The sequence below is a fragment of the Cetorhinus maximus genome, chromosome 23 (assembly GCF_964194155.1).
Source record: "Cetorhinus maximus chromosome 23, sCetMax3.hap1.1, whole genome shotgun sequence".
NCBI lineage: Eukaryota > Metazoa > Chordata > Chondrichthyes > Lamniformes > Cetorhinidae > Cetorhinus > Cetorhinus maximus.
Genome location: NC_135901.1, coordinates 54919133 through 54940402, shown reverse-complemented (window position 1 = coordinate 54940402; position 21270 = coordinate 54919133). Strand labels below are relative to the sequence as shown.

At 43.7% G+C, this 21270-nt stretch overlaps 1 protein-coding gene and 1 non-coding gene across 2 annotated transcripts in view; both read left to right on the top strand.

The window, feature by feature from the left end:
- LOC144698056 (uncharacterized) overlaps nucleotides 1–21270 on the top strand; it is a 136661-nt gene that overhangs the window by 21097 nt on the left and 94294 nt on the right. The window lies entirely within an intron of this gene.
- trnae-uuc (transfer RNA glutamic acid (anticodon UUC)) lies at nucleotides 15404–15475 on the top strand. Its single transcript has one exon. It is a non-coding gene; the product is annotated as a tRNA-Glu (tRNA).

The window sequence follows — 21270 nt, the reverse complement described above, 5'->3', positions numbered from 1 at the left end:
CATCGCTGGGTGAATAACCTGTAACTCCTTACCCAACATCATTGTGGGAGCACCTTCACCACACGGACTGCAGCGGTTCAAGAAGGTCAAACATCATCTTCTCCACAGGCAACTGGGGATTGGCAATATTTGCTGGTATCTGTGGAGAGAGAAACAGAGCTAACATTTCAGGCCATGCAGAATGAATTACAGAGAATAAAAACTATACAGAATTTGATGGTCAACAGAAGCTCAGAAGTGGAAGAGAAATGGATTATAGTGCGAGGAAAACAATTCCTGACTATGAAAGATGGGAAGGTAAAGCTAGGAAGACAGCAGCACATGGTCAGGGTTGGGGAGCGATGGAAACTTCCTTTAGACACTGTTGGCAGAAGTAACAGTAAAATCCTAAATGGAGCTAAAATACACCCATAACTAGAGACAGAGGAAGTTAGACAATGGCAGAGAAGTGATTGGGGGGCAGAGGTGAAATGGAGGAATGGATGAACATGGATTTAGATCCACAGTAAAGAAGTCACACCAGCCCCTGAGGCATGAAACCTCTTACAGATAACGGAGCACTGCACAAAAGTCTAGATTGTAGATAAATGGTCAAAAACATTCAGCTCTGAAATAAATTCAGAGTTTGCAATGTTGAACACTTCTGTTGGAGCCTGCAGCTGGAAAGATATCAGAAGCACTGGAGTCAGAGAAAAATCTCCCAGTTGAGGAAATACCCGGGGAGTGGGTTGATGTCACTGTGTAATTGTCGATGTGTGATGATGTCACCGTGTAATTGTTGATGTGTGATGATGTCATACACATGGGCACAGAACATCCGGGTCTGTGCAAACCAGTGATCACCACACATTATGAAGGATGTGAGGGTCCTTGAGAGGGGGCAGAGGAGATTTGTCAGAATGGGTCGAGGGATGAGGGATGTTGTAAGATTACTTTGGAGAAACTGGGGTTGTTCTCCTTGGAGAAAAGTAGATTGAGGGGAGATTTGATAGAGGTGTACAAGATTATGATAGGTTTAGATAGGGTAGTTAAAGAAAGGCTGTTCACAGTATCTGATCATAAAAGGATTACATGAATACAGATTTAAGGGATTACAAATTTAAGATTTGGGGCAAGATCTACAGGGAGCATATGAGGAAAAAATTTTACACAGTGAGTGGCAATGACCTGGAACTCAATGCTTACAATTCAAGGCCGATAATATCAAGTTCCGATGAATCAAGTCATTCTGTCAGATCTTAATGTGAAGTTTTGTTTCTGTTTCCAATCCGCAAATCCTTCCCATTTAATATACCAGGATGTTGCCTGGGATGGAACATTTAAGTTGTGAAGAGAGGTTGGATAGTCTTGGGTTGTTTTCGTTGGAGCAGAGAAGACTGAGGGGCGACCTGATTGAGGTGTATAAGATTATGAAGGCCATGGACAGGGTGGATAGGGAGCAGCTGTTCCCCTTAGTTGAAGGGTCTGTCACAAGGGGACATAAGTTCAAAGTGAGGGGCAGGAGGTTTAGGGGGAATGTGAGGAAAAACTTTTTTACCCAGAGGCTGGTGATGGTCTGGAATGCACTGCCTGGGAGGGTGGTGGAGGCGGGTTGCCTAAATCCATTAAACCTGGATGAGCAGTTGGCACGTCATACATTCAAGGCTTTAGGCCAAGTATTGGAAAATGGGATTAGGGAGGTAGGTCAGGTGTTTCTCACGTGTCAGTGCAGACTCGATGGGCCGAAGGGCCTCTTCAGCACTGTGTGATTCAGTGATTCTGTGAAAAAGGAGTTTACAAACAATCCATCACTGTCAATCCAGGACATAAATTGAGAAGAGACAAATATTTCTCATGGTCTAAGTTTGCTGTGTGTAAATCCTCCCCTTCTAACCCCCTGTAAAAGGAGTTTCCAAAATCCATCCCTGTCAGTCCAGGATAGAAATGCACAACATTCTCTCCTCCTGCTACCTGGATCAAGATGACCGCGCATGCGCCCTGCTGCACATTCCACTCCCCCCACCCCTCTCCCTATAAAGATGGCGGCCGTTACCCCGGGCCTGGCAAAGAGAAAAAAACAGACTTTTTCGGTCCGTTCTCTGCAACCGCAACCCCCGTACCTTGTTATTTGGGGTCTTCAACCTGCACTGTGTCTTTATGAAGCCTCCATTCCCACTCCGCTGGCTCCATTCCTCCTCACACACCCACTAACTCTGTTATTTGCTCCACTCGATATTCCCTCTCCGGCTCCGAGCAGCTTCAGTCTCAGACCAGCACTGCGCATGCTCATGAAACAGACCGCATTGCGCACGCTCCAAGCACATACAACAGTGCGCATGTGCAAGGAACTTTTCTCGTGAGAATAGGGCACATTCTCTCCCGCAGCGAATGCCGGGTGATCGATCCGCCATTGAAGGGCGAAAATGTCGGATAGAAACCTCTGTCATGTAATCAGATACGATGGGTGCCATTGGGGAAAGGCATCAAATTGTTGAATCAATTGATACAGCGACCAAATTACTCTGGGCTCCACCATTATTCTCTCCTTGGTGTAATGAACAGCAGAACAAACCCCTAGAGTTAGATCTGAACTCAGCGGAATCTCAGCAGATGGGGTGAGTTGGTGGCTTTTAAACCGTCTTTTGCCACTAGCAATCCTCTGATTGTGGATCAAATCCTTTGAACCTTTAAAGATGGATGTTAACATGTGGGCAAACTGAATAAAGCCCTTTGCTCACGTGAAGTATCTGAATGGCCTCCCACCGGTGTCATGAAGCTGTTAATGTACATAATATTTTGGAAAATACTTTTATTTTAAAATAGAGGTTTAGTCTGTGGGTGTGTCTTATCTGGATTAAGGCCAGCTAGCCTGGGTGCTTTGATGTGTGCTAGTTTTGAGATGGAAGAGGAATAACGTGCATTTGCATTTTTTAATAGAGCATTCAAGAAGTAGGGTGAAAATGGACACCTACCTAGCAGCTACCAAGCAATATATTTATATTTTTTAATAAAATTGGTATTATGAAAGGACTTTCATTGTTAAAAGGGTGTGTTCAAAGAGGCTGGTGGGAAAATGAGAATTTGCATTCAATCAGTAATGGTAGTTATAACAAGACAATCATTTTGGGTGTGCAGAACAGAGGCAACGTGAGATCAAAAGGCAGCTGCAAGCCTCCAATTGACTCCACAAGGAACAAATGAAAAGAACCTCATTTTGAATTCGTATGGTGAAAATGCTTTGCCTGGTGTCTGGTTAAGTCTATGGGTTGCTGTTGCCTTAATGGAGATTAGTTTGGGAATTTTTCAAAAGTTCTGAGAGTAATAATTTGTAGCCACGTGTATATACATTCTCATCTGTGTAAATTAATAAAATGTTTCATTTTGTTTAATTTAAAACTTCGAGAGCTGATTCCTGAATTTAGGGTCGCATCTCAAACATAACACTTAAAATGATAGGTTGTGACAGATGTTTAAGGTTTCCTTCTGGGAATTTTAAATAACTCCGCTTTACCAACTGCATCAGTCAAAACACCAGCGAGACTGTGTTGCTGTGTCAGTAATTGGGATGATAGGGCGAATCCCTTTCTATTTCCACCTGGTGAACAATCTGTTTACAATGTGAGCTTACCTGCACGTTTTCAGCTCAGACATGGATCTCGAAATCTGCTGGTAATGGGTTCCACATCCTTAACACTACATAAGAACACGGAGCAGGTGTAGGCCATTAGGCCCCTCAAGCCTGCTCTTTCATTTAATAAGATCATGGCTGACCTGACAGTAACCTGAAATCTGTACCCCGTCTACCCCCGATAATCAATCACCCCCTTGCTTACCAAGAATATATCCATCTCTGCCTTAAAAATATTCAAAGACTCTGCTTCCATAGTTTTTTCAGGAAGAGAGTTCCAAAGACTCATGACTCTCTGAGAAAAAAAAAAACTTTGCCTCTCTGTTTTAAATGGGTGACCGCTTATTTTTAAACAATGACCCCTAGTTCTAGATTCTCCCACAAGAGGTAACATCCTCTCAACATCCGCCCTGCCAGGTACACTCAGAATCTTATATGTTTCACTAATCAGGTAAAGAAAAGCAACATATTGCAGATGTTGGTCATCTGAAATAAAAACAGAAAATACTGGAATTCTCAGCAGACCTGGTAGCCTCTGTGGAGAGATAAACATAGTTTTCATTTCAGGTCTGTAATCTTTCATCGGAACTGCATTACATCTGAACTATAAATTATGCCTCTCAAATCAAAGATGCTGCCAGATGTAGTCAAGGAACTCAAAGAGAAAATGAAAATCCGCTTTCAGGAATGGAATCAGAGAATGAAGGGTGAACAGCCCGACTGACCAGAGACAGTTAAGACACCTTCCTCTTCTTTAAGACTATGGAAAATTGACTCTGATGTTATCTGTGAAATTAACTGATCTGAGACATTTAAATGATTCTCGTTACTGCACATCAGGAATCCAAACCTAATATTGGCTTCGGGACAATCAGAATACTTGGAAACAGACAATACAGCGAGAGGCTTGAAGGGAGACGGCACCGGTTGTAGGAGAGCTGGTTCCCAGTGATATGGATGGGCCTGCAGTGGGCGGGATCAGACTGTTTCCATGTGTTCACAATGAGTGACCCAACTTTTATTTTGGAAGCGCAAGACGGATAGAGAGCGATAGTCATCTGGGTAGTGGCAATCTGAAGATTTGACTCACTGACACCCTGGTTAGGATACCTTGTAGTCTGAACTTGTATAAGTCTCTGAGGCACAATTGGTCAGTGTGTTTTCTTGTTAACTGAAAGGTTGGTGATTCAAGACAATGCAGAAGTGAAGACTTTACTGTTTTCCCCCCATCAGCATTCTTTGTCACGCAGTTCAGGGTTGCCATTGGGTACGTGGGCTACAAGATAATATCCCCAAAAGGGTTCCAGATCTACTGTTGTCCAGTGAGCTCCAGCACAAACAGCTTTTTGAAAAATATGTACCTTCATCTAACCCAGTAGAAATCTAAGAAATTATTGGTTTCAGACAAACCCATCAACGATTCCCTCATCGTCAGCTCCACCGTGAGTGAGACAGGGAAAAGCAGCAATATTCCGGCCCCGCACTCTCCAGTCACCCGCTGCCAGCAGAAAGCGGCGACTGCAGCTTCAATCAGCGGGTTACTGCCCATCCCTGGGACGCGAGATACTCCAACCCGGGCAAAACCTCCCAATACACCGAGCACAGGCTCAGGAAAACGTAGGTAAATTATATCCCGGTCACTAAACCTCCGAGCAGCATTTACAGAATTCCCGAGTGAGTGAGTCACAAATAAAAATCGCACCACCTTTCCAAGTCATTTCACTGTAAAATTACTTCATTTCATTGAAAATCTGACTGTTGAAGATCTGAAAATGAGCACCATGGGATTTGTGTGACTGAGTTACTTGTTTTCCATTGTTTGTCCGTCAGGTTTGCAATTCAATTTGTGTGGATGTTGAAGATAATCTGATTTCAAAATGAGTTCATAAAGCAGATAAATATTAAATCCAGGAACAAATCCTGAGGAAAATGGATCACAATGTTTGGAAGGAGGTGCAGCTAAGAAGTCGAAGATGTGAATGATGTTATTAATGATTGAGAGGAATGCATTGCAACCTTGGGGCTTTTGTAGGGTGATTACCTTACACACATTGATATTCGGAACAAGCTGAGGTATCAGGTTGAAAGCAACAAGTGTCTCCATGTGTGTTGGGATATGAAGCAGACCTTGATCACTTGCCCAGCTAGCTCAGTCGGTAGAACATGTGACTCTTAATCTCAGGGCCGTTGTTATGAGCCCTACGCTGGGCGCTGTGGGACTTTTAAAATCTTGCTTCTTTCAAAAAGGGGAAAAAACCTCCAACTAATCGCTGCAAGGCAGGCATTCACCATTGAAAGCAACTGGCAGACATCAAATTCAAAGCACTTTCATGTCGCATCTCTTTCTGCTTCTGTCCCTGTCTCGTGTCCAGCTCCCAGGTCAATTAGCTGCTGGATGCAGACAGAGTCAGTTCGTGGGAAAATAAGACGCAAGGCGATAGGTTTGCAGACAATCTTGCAGGGTAAAGAGACACCAGGATCTCATCTTCCTGATCCTCCCAAATTCTGATTACAGGAATGTCCACAGTGCCTATTATCCACAGTCACACTTTCCTTCAAGTCCGTTTGTACGTTGTACGAGCACGTTCTAGTACGTTGTTCAGCTTTGAAATTGTTCATATTTTCACACTGGATTTCAATGTGAAGAAAGCAGAGCTGTGATAAACATATTGTTCAGCAGATGCACTGCAAGAAGGTACATAACAGGCTGATGGTAACAGTGCTCTTTGGACGTGGTGAGCTCCAGTGAAGGATTGGCACCATTTATGTGTCGCTCAGTTAGTCTCGTGACAAACCTGGTACTAGAAATGACAAGAAAATTCGCTGAATTTTCTCCGTGTTTTGGTTTGTTAAGAGCCGAATACAAGTAAGAAAGTACATCTCGCTCGAGCGGGTTAATGAATGGCAGAATGACCCGTGTTGTTGGGAAACATAAAATTATAAAAAGTTAGAGCAAAGAAAGAGGCCATTCTTGCTGCTTTCAAAGAGCAGGGTGAGTGATCAGGAGTGATAGTTGTGACGGTACAATCAGTAGAGAGCAACATTTGTCCTCCTCCCACCCATATTTTGCCTCGCACCAATATCTCTGGTCAGTGCTTTACAACCAGCCCTACACTTCAGCCTTTCCCTCACTCCACCTCTGTGTTCTCCACTTGTTCCAAGTCTGATTTTTCTAGCTCCGAGGCGATACTCTCACTCTGCTGCTTCTGGCAGAGCTGCCAAATATTTTCAATCAGTAAATTATCAATACTTGCTTAAACAATTTCTCGAAATCCACAAACCTTCATTCTTTCACCAGGAATCGAACCCGGGCCGCAGCAGTGAAAGTGCTAAATTCTAACCACTAGACCACCAAGGGAGCGACCAAATCATTTCTCGAGCTGGCTTATCTATGCTGCTTTTGCCTCTTTTTGTTCCATCTCAAATCTCTTAAACCACAAAACTGCCTGTTTAGGTTCAACACAAACGACTTCTTCAGCCAATGAAAATAACGGTATCTGTGAGCTGGAACATGAAATTGACAGTGAGGTGAAATAGTCCCACAAGCTGCTCATGTGTAACTTTCAATTTCCAAAACCCTCCACCCTATTCGCTGTTGGTCCAATGGAAGCGCCGATTCCTGGTCAGTTGTCATCAGGGAAACTAGCAATAAACTGAATATTTGGCTTTTTTTTCATTCCCGATCTCTTCACTAGAGAAAACTTTCTCCGTCTTGTTAAACTTGAACTCAAGTGACTTCTTCACTAATGAGAAGCACCATTGCTGTTAGCTGGAACATGAAGTCGATACTTTCCTACTTTAAGACAGTGCTTAAAGTCTCCCCTTTGACCGAGCTTTTAGTCCTCTGACTGAATATGTGGCTCAGTGTCACACTTTGTTATATAATGCTCCTGGGGAGCGCCTTGTGACGTTTCATTTGGTTAAAGGCGCTTTATAAATATAAGTTGTTGTTGTAGGATATACATAGAAAGGGCCAATCTCTTATTATATCTTTCATGCTGATATTTTTCTTTGTTTTATCCATTCTCGGGATGTGGGCATCGCTGGCTAGGCCAGCATTTATTGCCCATCCCTAGTTGTCCTTGAGAAGGTGGTGGTGAACTGCCTTCTTAAACCGCTGCAGTCCGTGTAGTGTAGGTACACCCACAGTGCTGTTAGAAAAGGAGTTCCAGGATTTTGACCCAGCGACAGTGAAGGAACGGCAATATATTTGCAAGTCAGGATGGTAAGTGACTTGGCAGAGAACTTCCAGGTGGTGTCGTTCCCATCTAGCTGCTGCTCCTGTCCTTATGGATGGTTACGGTCGTGGGTTTGGAAGGTGCTGCCTAAGGAGCCTTGGTGAATTCCTGCAATGCATCTACAACGCTGCTACGGTGCGTCGGTGGAGGAGGGAGTGATTGTTTGTGGATGCGGTGCCAATCAATTGGGCTGCTTTGTCCTGGATGGTCTCAAGCTCCTTGAGTGTTGTGGGTGCTGCACTCAGCAAGGCAAGTGGAGAGTATTCCATCACACATCTGACTTATGCCTTGTAGATGGCTTTGCGAGAGTTAGGAGATGAGTTACACATCGCATGATTCCTAGCCTCTGACCTGTTCTTGTAGCTATAGTATTTATATGGCTAGTCCAGTTCAGTTTCTGGTCAATGGTAACAACGAGGATATTGACACTGGGGGATTCAGTGATGGTAATGCCTTGAACATCAAGGGGTGATGAATGAATTCTCTCTTGATGGAGATGGTCATTGCATGATACTTGTGTGGCACGAATGTTATCTGCCTCTTGTCATCCCAAGCCTGGATACTATCCAGGCCTTGCTGCATTTGGACATAGACTGCTTCAGTAACTGAGTAGTCGCGAATGGTGCTAAACATTGTGCAATCATCAGCGAACATCCCCACTTCTGACCTTATGATGGGCGGAAAGTCATTGATGGAGTAGCTGAAGATGGTTGGGCTGAGGACACTACCCTGAGGAACTCCTGCAGTGATGTCCTGGAGCTGAGATGACTGACCTCGAACAAGCACAACCATCTTCCTTTGTGCTCGGCATGACACCAACTAGTGGAGAGTATTCCCCCCAGATTCCCATTGACTCCAGTTTTGCTAGGGCTCCTTGATGCCACACTCGGCCAAATGTTGCATTGATGTGAAGGGCAGTCACTCTCACCTCACCTCTGGAGTTCAGCTCTTTTGTCCATGTTTGAACTAAGGCTATAATGAGATCAGGAGCTGAGTGGCCCTGGCGGAACCCAAACCGGGCATCAGTGAGCAGGTTATGGCTAAGTAAGTGCTGTTTGATAGCACTGTCAGTGACCCCTTCCATTACTTTACTGATGGCAGAGAGTAGACTGATGGGGCGGTAATTGGCTGAGTTAGATTTGTCTTGCTTTTTGTGTACAGGACATACCTGGGCAATTTTCCACATAGCCAGATAGATGCCAGTGTTATAGCTGTACTGGAAGAGCATGGCTAAGGGCGCGGTAAGTTCTGGAGAACAAGTTTTCAGTACTATTGCCAGAATATTGTCAGCGTCCATAGCCTTTGAAGTACCCAGTGCCTTCAGTCGCTTCTTTATATCACGTGGGGTGAATCGAATTGGCTGAAGACTGGCATCTGTGATGCTGGGGACCTCTGGGGGATGCCGATGGACCACCCACTCGGCACTTCTGGCTGAAGATTGTAGCAAATGCCTTATCTTTTCCACTGATGTACTAGGCTCCCCCATCATTGAGTTTGGGGATATTTGTGGAACCTCCATTTCCAGTGAGTCGCTTAATTGTCCACCACCATTCTCGACTGATTGTCACAGGACTTCAGAGCTTAGATCCGATTCATTGGTTGTGGGATCACTTAGCCCTGTCCATCATTTGCTGCTTATGCTGTTTGGCATGCAAGTAGCCCTTTGTTGTATCTTCACCAGGTTGACACCTCATGTTTAGGTATGCCTGGTGCTGCTCCTGACATGGCCTCCTGCACTCTTCACTGAACCAGGGTTGATCCCCTGGCTTGCTGGCGATGGTACAGTGAGGGATATGCAGGGCCATGAGGTTACAGATTATGTTCAAGTCCAATGGCCCACAGTGTCTCCTGGATTCCGAGTCTAGATCTATTCGAAATCTATCCCATTTAGCATGGTGGTAGTGCCACACAACACGATGGAGGATATTGTTAATGTGAAGACGGGGACTTCGTCTCCGCAATGACTGTGCAGCAGTCACCCCTGTCAATACTGTTATGGACAGATGCATCTGAGGCAGGCAGGTTGGTGAGGATGAGGTCAAGTATGTTTTTCGCTCACCACTTGCTATAGACCCAGTCTAGCAGCTATGTTATTTAGGACTAAGCCAGCTCGGCCAGTAGTGGCAGAACCGAGCCATGCTTGGCGATGGACATTGAAGTCTCCCACCCAGAATACATTGTGCGCCCTTGCCACCTTCAAATGCTGTTCAACATGGAGGAGCACTGATTCATCAGCTGAGGGAAGATGATACGTGCTAATCAACACGAGGCTTTCCTTGCCCACATTTGACCTGTTTCATGGAGACTTCATGGGGTCAGAATCAATATTGAGGACTCCTAGGGCAATTCCCTCCCGACTGTGCTGCCACCTCGGCTGGGCCTGTCCTCGGTGGGACAAGCTATACCCAGAGATGGTGGTGTCTGAGGCATTATCTGTAAGGTACGCTTCCATATGTGAGGCTGTTTGCTTGACTAGTCTGTTAGGCAGATGTTGGTAAGGAATACTTTGCAGGGTCGACAGGGCTGAGATTGCCATTGTCGCTTCCAGTGCCTTGGTCAAATACTGGGTAGTCAGTTCATTCCTTTTATGTATCTTTGTTACAATTGAGTGGTCATTTCAGGGGGTATTTTAAGAGTCAACCACAGCGCTGTGGGCCTGGAGTCACGTGTGGCCACACGAGGTAAGATTTCCTTCCCTAAAGGGCATTAGTGAACCAGACAGGTATTTACAGCAATCCACACTCGTTTCACTAATTACAGTGGAAATATCACAGTCGAGAACAAACACAGAGGCAGAGTGTGGGAATGAAAGAGGAAGAGAAGGGCTGTTTGGGATTCGAACCCGGAGTGTTACCCTGGCTCCCTTGACTATTAGTCCAGCGACAATATAATTTTATTAGCTTTCCTAATTACTTGCTATGTTTGCATGCTAACCATTACATCTCAGAGCCCGGCAATCTTTCACCATTTAGATAATATGCTTTTTCATTCTTCCTGCCAAAATGGACAATTTCACATTTGCCCACATTATATTCCATTTACCAGATCTTTATCCATTCATTTAATCTATCTATGTCCCTTTTCAGGTCCTTATGTCAACTCCACCAATTACTTTTCCAACTATCTTTCTGTCGTCAGCATATTTACCAACCATTCCTTGGGCCATTCATCCAACTCATTTATACACATTGTAAAAAGCCGAGGCCCCAGCACCGATCCCTTTGACATACCACTGATCCTGCGAACAAGACAGTGAGCCATTTTTCTTAATCTCTGCTTCCTGTTAGCTAGCCAATCTTCTATCCATTCCAATCTATTACCCCCTCCACTATGAACTTTTACTTTCCGCAAAAAACACTTGATGTGTCACTTTATCAAATGCCTTCTGGAAACCTAAGTACAGCACATCCACCAGTTCTCCATTATCCATAATATATGCTAGTTCAAAGAACTCTAACAAATTGGTCAAAGACGATTTTCCTTTAACAAAACCATGTTGACTCTGCCTGATTACCTTGAATTTTTTAATGTGTCCTGCCATAACGTCACTAAAAATAGCATCGAACCTTTTCCTTCTGACAGATGTTAAACTGACTGCCCTGCAGTTTCCTGTTTCCTGTCTCTCTCACTTTTTGAGCCAACGTATTACATTTGTTGTTTTCCAATCTCATGGAATCTTGCCCAAATATATTGAATTTGGAAAATTAAAACGAATACATCAAATATCTTACTTGGCACTTCTTTTAAGATGCTACGATAAAGCCCATCAGGACCCGAGGGTTTGTGAGCCCGCACCTCCAACAATTTACTCGGTATCACTTCCCTGGCGATTGTAATTTTCTTGAGTTTCCCTCGCTTCAATTTTCTGAGTTACAGATAAACCTCGGATGTTACTTTTCTCCTCTGAACTGTGCAGGCACCTGGCTGGAATGTTAAACGGTGACGTCATGCAGCAGCACTTTGGGTCTTTGTTTTGAAGAAATGGAATTCGGCTGTTCTCATTAGGAATGCTGGAGACAGACTGATCAACAATGTCATCATCAAATGGCAGAGCGCAGTAAGAGATCCTCCCACTCATCCTTTCCATGCCTAAGCTTTTTACAAAGAGCCTCCTCATTCATCCGATTTTCCTTCCATCTCTGCATAATCCCGATTTCCCCCTCTCAACTCATTCTCCAATTTCACTTGGAAAATACTGATTTAATAAAAATGATATTGAAAGATGAGAAGGAGCTTCTACAGTGCCCAGTCTGCTAAATTCTGAAGCGTTACCAAAGTTTCCTTCACCCAATGACACCAAGAATTGCATTTAGGATTATTACATAGTTTTTGAACCAAAAAAGTACTTAAACTGTTGATTTGGATTTAATTTTTTTAACAAAATTTATTCCGATCAAGCATCTCCTCATTTTCTTAGTCGACATATATATTCCTATTCCTCTTGCTGTACAACCTGTTTCAGAGGCTCTTATAGAAAAGAGGGAAAGGTTTGCTACAGCTATACAAAGCCCTGGTTAGGTCACAACTGGAGGACTGTGTATAGTTCTGGGAATGGCACCTTATAAAGGATCAATATTTGCATTGAAAGTTTCAGAGGAGCCGCATTGATTAAGTTGGTGGGTTTTGGAAATAGCAAGTTGTACATCTGCAACTATTACATTGAGGAGACCAAACGGAGACTGGGTGACCACTTTGCAGAACACCTTCAGTCTGTCCACAAGCATGACCCAGGCCTTCCTGTCGGTTACCATTTCAACACCCCATCCTGCTCTCATGCCCACATGTCTGTCCTTGGCCTGCTGCAATGTTCCAGTGAAGCTCAACACAAACTGGAGGAACAGCACCTCATCTTCCGCTTAGACACTTTGCAGCCTTCTGGACTTAACATTGAGTTGAACAACTTCAGACCATGAACTCTCTCCTCCATTTTCACACTTTTTAAAATCCCTTTATAAAAATGTATTTTATTTACTTATTTTTTATTCATTTATTCGTTATTTCATACCCCTTTTTATCCCCTTTTTAATCCTTTTTTCCCAACTACTTCCCTCTCACTCCATCCAACCCCAACTCCAAAAGCACCATCTGTTACTTGTTCCATGTTGTTCTTTCACAGAGTGCTGACCCTTGTTCTGCTATTCACACATTCTGCTTTCGTTCTTTTATGCAACTATCAGCACCTTCTTCAGCCCTCACCACTGCCATTAACACTCCCTTTTTCTTGTGTCCATGATACGTTTGTCAGTCTCTCCTTCGCTCCCACCTCTCGCTGACCTTCTACCCAGCTTCACCTGCTCTACCCTCCCCTCCCCCTCCCCACCCTGCCCCACTTGAACAGTATAAACCCCATCACTTTTTACTTCTCTTCAGCTCTGAAGAGGGGTCACATGGAATCGAAAAGTTAACACTGTTTCCCTCTCCACAGATGCTGTCAGACCAGCTGAGTTTTCCCAGCATTTTCTGTTTTTATAATATATAAGAGGTGCTTGGCTAACAAGACGGCAGACGGAGAAAAATGTAGCAAAGACTGAAGTAACTCACTTGGTCGTAAAAGTAATTTTTAAAAAGCAACAAAGCAGGACATGTTTGAAAAGGTGAGAACGTGTGCAGTGATTTACAAAGAGATTTGGCTGTGCTTGTACAAGGAAGACAGGAAGTTGTATCAGTTCCTGCAGCAAAATTGATTAGCGTGTTCTTCCAACTGAAAGTTTGGTGGTTCAAAAGCACTCGGGGACGAAACTTCCGATGTTTTTTTTTCCCCATCAACACTCATTGTCATACGGATCCGGGTTGTCAATGGCGGCAGGAAAGTTTTCCACAAATGTTGCCAGTTCTAATGTGAGTTTCCAACCAGAGAATCTTCCCCGTGTAAAGGAAATGTGATAACTACTAGGCTACGAAAGCAACATGCAGCTCCTTGCAGAATATCAAACTGTGCTATCTTATTGCACTGCAGGACCTTGTTTTGTGGAAGTATAATTCGGCGGAAAACCTTAGCCATGCGGCAGAGAAATTGATCTAACATTAGAATCATCAGGTGACAGAGCACATCAGCAGCTCATTCAACACCTCACACATGTGCGAACAAACTTACAGCAAATCCGCCCCCATCTTTCCCTCTAATTTCCGAGCGATGCATTGTTCAGAAGATCATTCAAAACCCGGAGAAGTATAAATGTCACTTTGTTTTGAGATGATGCTTCCAGTTACTATTCAACATCAAACGGGAATGATGCAACCTTTCCCTACATTTAATACTGTTAATGCTTCAAGCGGGGAATCTTTCTGTGTGTGAGAGACCGTGATCCCTATTACCCTACACAAACCCTGCAATGTAGCGGGGAAACTTTCCGTGTGTGAGAGACCGTGATCCCTATTACCCTACACAAACCCTGCAATGTAAAGAGCCCAATTTCACACACAGAAGGCAAAGAGTCAGGATCTTTTAGGTTGGAAAGACCTAACTAGCGGAGTGCCACAAGGACCAATCCGAGGGCTTCAATTATTTACTATCTATATTAATAACTTGGAGGAGGGGCAGAGTGTAATGTAACCAAATTTTCTGACCATACAAAAATAGGTAGGAGTGCATTTTGTGATGAGGACATAAGGAATCTGCAAGGGGGTATAGATTGGTTGAGTGAGTGAGCAAAAAACTTGGCAGATGGAGTTTAATGTAGGAAAGTGTGAGATGATGCACTTTGGACGGAAGAATCAAAAGGCAGTCTATTATTTAAATGGAGAGAGACTCCAAAAACGTGCAGCACAGATGGATCTGGGCGTTCTTGTGCATTAAGCACAATAGGTTAGCATGCAGGTGCAGCAAGTCATTAAGAAGGTAAATGGAATGTTGGCCTGTTTTGCTCGTGGTTGGAGTTTAAAAATCTGGAAGTCTTGTTACAGCTGTGCAGGGTGTTGGTGAGGCCGCATCTGGAATGCTGTGTGTAATTTTGGCCCCTGTATTTAAGAAAGGATATACTGGCATTGGAGGCAGTTCAAAATAGATTCAACAGGCTACTTTTTGGGATGAAGAACAGCAAAACAGGTTAAGTCTTTATTCATTAGAGTTTAGAAGAATGAGGGGTGATCTTATTGAAACCTACAAGATTCTGAGGAGGCTGGACAGGTTCATGTAGAGAAGGCGTTTCCACTCGATCTAGGGAACATAGTTACAGAATAAGGGGACACTCATTTAAAACTGAGATGCGAAGGAATTTCTTCTCTCAGAGGGTAGTAAATGTCTGGAATTCTCAACCCCAGAGAGTTGTGGAGGCTAGATCACTGAAAGTATTTAAAGAGGAGGTAGATAGATTTTTGAAATATCGGGGAGTTGGGGGCTATGAGGAGCTGGCACAAAAGAGGAGTTGAGGCCTGGGCAGATCATCCATCATCTTATTGAATGGCAGTGCAGGCTTGAGGGGCCGAATGGTCGACTCCTGCTCCTTTATCTCATGTTCTTTTGTTCATTTGAAACATGTCTCTGGTGAAAGGGGTCGGAAATAAAAATAAAAGGCACAGGTGGCATCGATAAACCAGGTTGTAAAAATTCAGTGTAGTTTCCCTGGTGGTCTAGTGGTCAGGATTTGGCGCTTTCACTGCCGCGGCCCGGGTTCGATTCCCGGTCAAGGAATGATAATTTGCTGACCTCGTGCAAACTGTGGAAATGAGATTGGATAATTTCCTGAGAGAAATGCAGATCACATTTGCCGAAATCAGTGTAAGCTCGAGTTTTGCATCAGAGTTGGAAATGTCATCCGGTCACAACCGGAAAGGAACAAACACAGAGGTGAAGATAGGGAATGAGAGAAGGGCTGTGATCGGCTGCAAAGCGCTGACAATAGAGAGGATGGTGCACGGCAAAATTAGCGGTAATAGGGAAGATTTTACTGTTTACATCGACACAAATATCTCCCAGATCTGGTCCCAAATGTCGTGTTAAGTGAGAAGAAAACTCCTCGCTGAATCTTCCACTTCTTAGCTGCACCTCCTTCCAAACATTGCAAACTCCTCCTACATCTTCCATCCTGATATTTTTCTCTGTAACATTTTAATATGAAGCTGCACAACTAATGTGAATAAAGTTTGTGATGGTAAAAATTTGTTCACCCCCTCGGGAACTGAACCACATGGACACACACGGAGGAACACACACAGACATATACACCGAGAGTGACAGAGGGCAAGGGTTAGTCTCTAAGGAGAGACAAACACCCAGAAAGCAAGCATAACACCAACCTGGCTCCGTTTATGTTCCTCTACGACTACAAGTTTTGTGAATATTTTCGTGAATGAACGGAAATAGGAAAATCCCCTTGGATGCTTTGGTACTTGGATGGATTTGATTGAATCTAACCGATAATTAACTCTGCAGACACAGAGTTAAAACCAGGAATAATGAGCAGCGGGAAACCCCAATGGATTTGAACTCCATCTCCGTAACCACTCGGCCACGGCAACTGGCCCTATGAACAGGTTAATGTTGTTGGTATATAAGATGACTACAGCACAGAGGCGGGCTTTCGGCCCATCTTCTCCGTGCTGGCTGTCTGGAAGAAAACTCAACTACTTCCACTGCTGTGCATTCTCACAAAAGCAATTAATATTTGTATTGCCTCTCCTCTTTCTCCCAGTTAAAATTAAACCCAATACACGCCCGCATTCACTTTGAGCTGGCACTTTGTCGTCAGAAAAGAGCATTCAAAGTCACCAACAGGTGAACCACCTATAGCTTTGGCAGCGGATCCACAAATAATGGAACCTGAATCCAGCGCCTGAGGCCATTCGGCCAGGCTACCTCTCTCAACCTGCTGTTTCCTGTCGCCTTGATGGTGTTTCCACTGAAACAGAACATTAAAAACATCGAAAAAGGAACAGGAATTGTCCATAAGCCCCCTCGAGCCTCCGCTCCCACTTAATAAATTCATGTCAGATCCCCAAACACAGCACCAATTTCCCATCTGATCCCGATAGCCCTTCATTCACTTAAAGTCCAAACATTTATCCATCTCAGCCTTCAATATTCTCATCGACTGAGGATCCACAGAGTTCCAGGCTACAGAATTCCATAGATTCACAAGCTTTTGAGTGAAGAAATGACTTCTCACCTCAGTCCTAAATGGCTGACACATTATCTGGAGAATGTGAGCCCAGTTCTAGACGCTCCAGCCAGGGAGAAACAGCCTCTCAGCACATTCACTGTCACTCAGGAATCAATCCAGTGCATCTTGGTTGCACACAGACAGCGAGGGAATGGAGGGAACCAAGAGCACAAAAGTGAACAGAGGTAGAGACACAGACAGAGAGACTGAGAGAGTGAAAGAGAGCGAGACAGATAAACAGGGACAAAAAGCGGCAAGCAGAGGGAGAGAGAGTGGTAGACACTGAAAGGAACAGATACACTTCACCATTCCACATGATTGTTAACTTAGATTGACAGACAGAAAGAGAGAAATAAAGACTTACATTTAAACAGAGCCTTTCACCAACTCAGGACAACGGGAGGCCCTTTAGAGCCAATTAAATCTTTCTGAAATGTAGTCACTGTTGTAATCTAAAAGCAGAGAGGGTTTGATTAAAATGCTGATTCAGCAGATGAGAAAATTCGATCTTAAGAAATCCATCTCAATGTAGAAACTTTCTTTCTATCTCCCTAAGCATTTCATGGTTTGTTTGATGCCGATTCAGCAGATGTAAATCCGCAGCTGAGTGAGTAAATTTCACCTCGAATCTCTGACAAAACAGGGACAAAGCATCCCATTTCTATCAGGTCATCTCTCAGCCTTTTCCTTTCTGGAGAAAAGAGCTTCAGGCTGTTCATCCTTTCCTGGTGATTATAACCTATCCGTTCCTGGAACATTTGTGAATCTACTTTTATTTTCCTGTTCCTTCCGACACCCGACAGCAGTAGAAACAGTTCCTAATGTCCGAGTGATTTCAGTTTGGGCTATTTGTATTTAAAAATTCATTCTCTCGATGTGTCCATTGCCTTAGCGACTCAACCACAAGGACTCAGTGTCTGTCTGTTTAAATGTTGCTCAGTGACAATTTCCATCATCCTCCACTTTGTACCAAAATGACCCTCAGAAGCTGAAAAATCTCCATTCAAAAAAAAATAAAGAAAACTCCTCTTGAATATTTTAAAACTGCTCTTTTTATTCTCTGTACCATCTTAATATGAAGCCACACAAGTAACGTGAATAATGTTTGGATGGTGAAATGGGGAACTGAACCGCATTGACACACACACAGGCATATACACCGAGAGTGACAGAGAGCAAAGGTTTGTCTCTAAGGAGAGGCAAATATCCAAAAAGCAAGCATCACTCTGTTTTTGTTCCATTTCTAGCTGTACCTTCTGTGAACGCTTGCAGACGAATGGAAATTAGAGATCGCTGGGGGTTTTGGATGTTTTTTATTCAACTTAATCGATCATTAATTGTGCAGGCACACTCTAAAATTCAGTAATGATAAGAAGAGTAGTTGTCAGGATTCCAGCCCACCTGTGGAGACCCCAATAGATTCAAAACCTGTTGCCTTAACAACTCAGTCGCGAATCCAAGCCCCAGATTTGCATGAAAGTAGTTTGTGTAAAATCATAGACAGTTGCATCAGACGGTCATTCAGCATATTGTTCACATGCCGACTCTCTGCAAGAGCAACTCAACGACTGCATTTCCACACACCGCCTTTTTCCTACAGCAACTCATATTTATATTGTCTCTCCTCATTCTCCCGATCAAAGTAAAACAGCGCACACTCCACTGGGTTTAATGTGAGTTGGGATTTGTTGGTTCAAATGGGACTGCTGCAGATCCTAAAAGGACGATAACTTGAACGTTAGGCGACGGTGGGATTCGAACCTACGTTTCTGTAGAGACTGGAGTCTTAATCCAGCGTTTTAGACCACTCAACCACGATATCACGTCACAAAGGGGTAGTCATAATTTCCTTCACTGGTATTGCCAACGAAAAGAACAGAAGCCAAGGAGTAGGGGGAGGTCATTGGGAAACTTGAACCAGTTCCGCCAGTTAATCAGATCATCCTGCACTTTGTAACAAACAGAAATCATCTCCACTGCTAACTTCCTTTTTCAATGTTTCATTTTTTCGATGTTTCAAATGATGTTTCTTTTTTCCTGTGTGACGCTACGTGTTTACTCAATGAAATGTTGGTAATAGGTAATGAGATTGTATATGTTGACTCATAAAAATGAGGAGATGTTTGGTCAGGGTAAATATTTTTTGATAATTTGATTTGACATCAACGATTTCAAAAAATTTTAAAACTTGTCAAAGGTTTCAGAATCCAACTCTTCATGTCATTAGGTCAGGAAAACTTTGTTAACTTTCACACATTGTGCATGGACACAGCAGAAGGCCCTGCACCTCTTACAATATTGTTTTTTCTTAACGTAGAGTTTTCAAAAGGGAATTGGACAATGACTTGAAAGGGAGAAAAAGATCAGGGTTATGGAAAGAGACAAATAAATTGAGATTAACAAGAAAGCCCGTTGAACAAAACTGACATAAATTGATTGTCCGAAAGACCTCTTACTGCACTGTGCCATTTGATGATGACATTGTTGATCTGTCTGTCTCAGCATTCCTAATGAGAACAGCCAAATTCCATTTCTTCAAAACAAGGACCCAAAGTGCTGCTGCATGACGTCACAGTTTAACATTTCAGTGAAGCCCATTGAGCCTTTGTGCTGTTTCCTGTTTCTGTGGCGCAGTGATTTTCATGCTTGCCTAGCACATGAAACGTTCTCCGGTTTAAAACTGGGCAGAGCCATAATCATAATTTGTGGGTTCACGTTGAAGCCACGTGACCTGGTCAGTGTTTATCCTTCAACCAAGAACACATGGTCTGCTCATTGTGACGTGCCTGGTTTTGACTGTTTCCTGAGCGGTGATTGGCTGCCGTGTTCCCTGCATTCCAACAATGACTGCACTTCAAATAAAGCAAAACTGCGGAAATCTGGAAAGGAAAACAGAAAATACAGGAAAAACTCAGCAGGCCTGACAGCATCTTTTGAGAGAGAAACCTGCTGAGTTTTTCCAACAATGTCTGTTTTTATTTCAAAAAATACTTAATTGGCTGGAAAGTGGTTGGAGACATCCACTGGTCGGGAATAGCGCTATTAAAATGCAAGCCTGTCCTTCTTTAATTATCTTAAATCCCAGTCCTCTGGTTACTGACCCCCGTCAGTGGAAACAGTTTCTCCCGATCTGCTCCATCAAACCGCCTCGTCCCCGTTGCCCCCACCCCCGTCATTTTGAACAGCTCCGTGAAATCTCCGTTTAACCCTCTTTGCTCCATGGAGGACAATCCCGGTCTCCATAAAATCTCCACAAAACTGAATTTCCTCATCCCTGGACATGATGCAAGGCGGAGGATTGAGACGAGATTTTGGAATATATTGTCAGTTGGCAGGTGGGAAAATGGAGAAGGAACCGAAATAGAAATCTCAGCCTCCAGCTTTGTGAATCTTCAGATATTCTTTAGGAACCGGAATCAGGGGAGAATGAAGGGTGAACTGTCCGACTGACCAGAGACAGTCAAGGCACCTTTCCCTTCTTTCAGACGCTGGAACATTGACTCTGTTGTTATCAGTGAAATTAGCTGATCTGAGACATTGAAAGGATTCTCGTTACTGCACATCAGGAATTCAAACCTAATATCGGCTTCGGGACAATCAGAATACTTGGTAACAGTCAAGGAACCGAAAGGCTCGAAGGGAGACGGCTCCGGTTGTAGGAGAGCTGGTTCCCGGTGACATGGATGTGTCAGCAGTGGGTGGGATCAGGCTGTTTCCATGTATCCACAATAAATGTCCTGCCCTTTATTTTGGAAGAGTAAAACTGATAGAGAACAATTGTCATTCCTGTAGCAGCAATCAGAAACTTTAAGTCGATGACACCATTGTTCGATTCTGCATCGGTCTCTGTGGCGCAATTGGTTAGTGCGTTCGGCTGTTAAACGTAAAGTTGGTGGTTCGAGACCACCCAGGGACGAAATTTCTCTTTTTTTTTCAGCATTAATTGTCACTCAGTTCCCGGTTGTCATTGGCTACTTGAGCTGTATGTCAAGACCCCGGAAATGTTGCCGGCTCCAATGTTATCCAGGGAGCTCCAAGGTAAGCGGCTTTTTTTTTTCGAATATTCATTTCAAATATAATGAGAAAACATTTAGATCTACCATGTACCGATATCCAACACACTGCAAATTAATGAAGTTATTGGATTCAAACAAACCCGTCAATGATTCCCTCTTCCTCATTTCCACAGTGAGTGAGACAGGGAAAAGCAGAAAACCAGCAATATTCTGGCCCACACTCTCCAATCACCCGCTGCCAGCAGAAAGTGGCGACTGCAGCTTCAATCAGCGGGTTACTGCCCATCTCTGGGACACAAGATACTGCAACC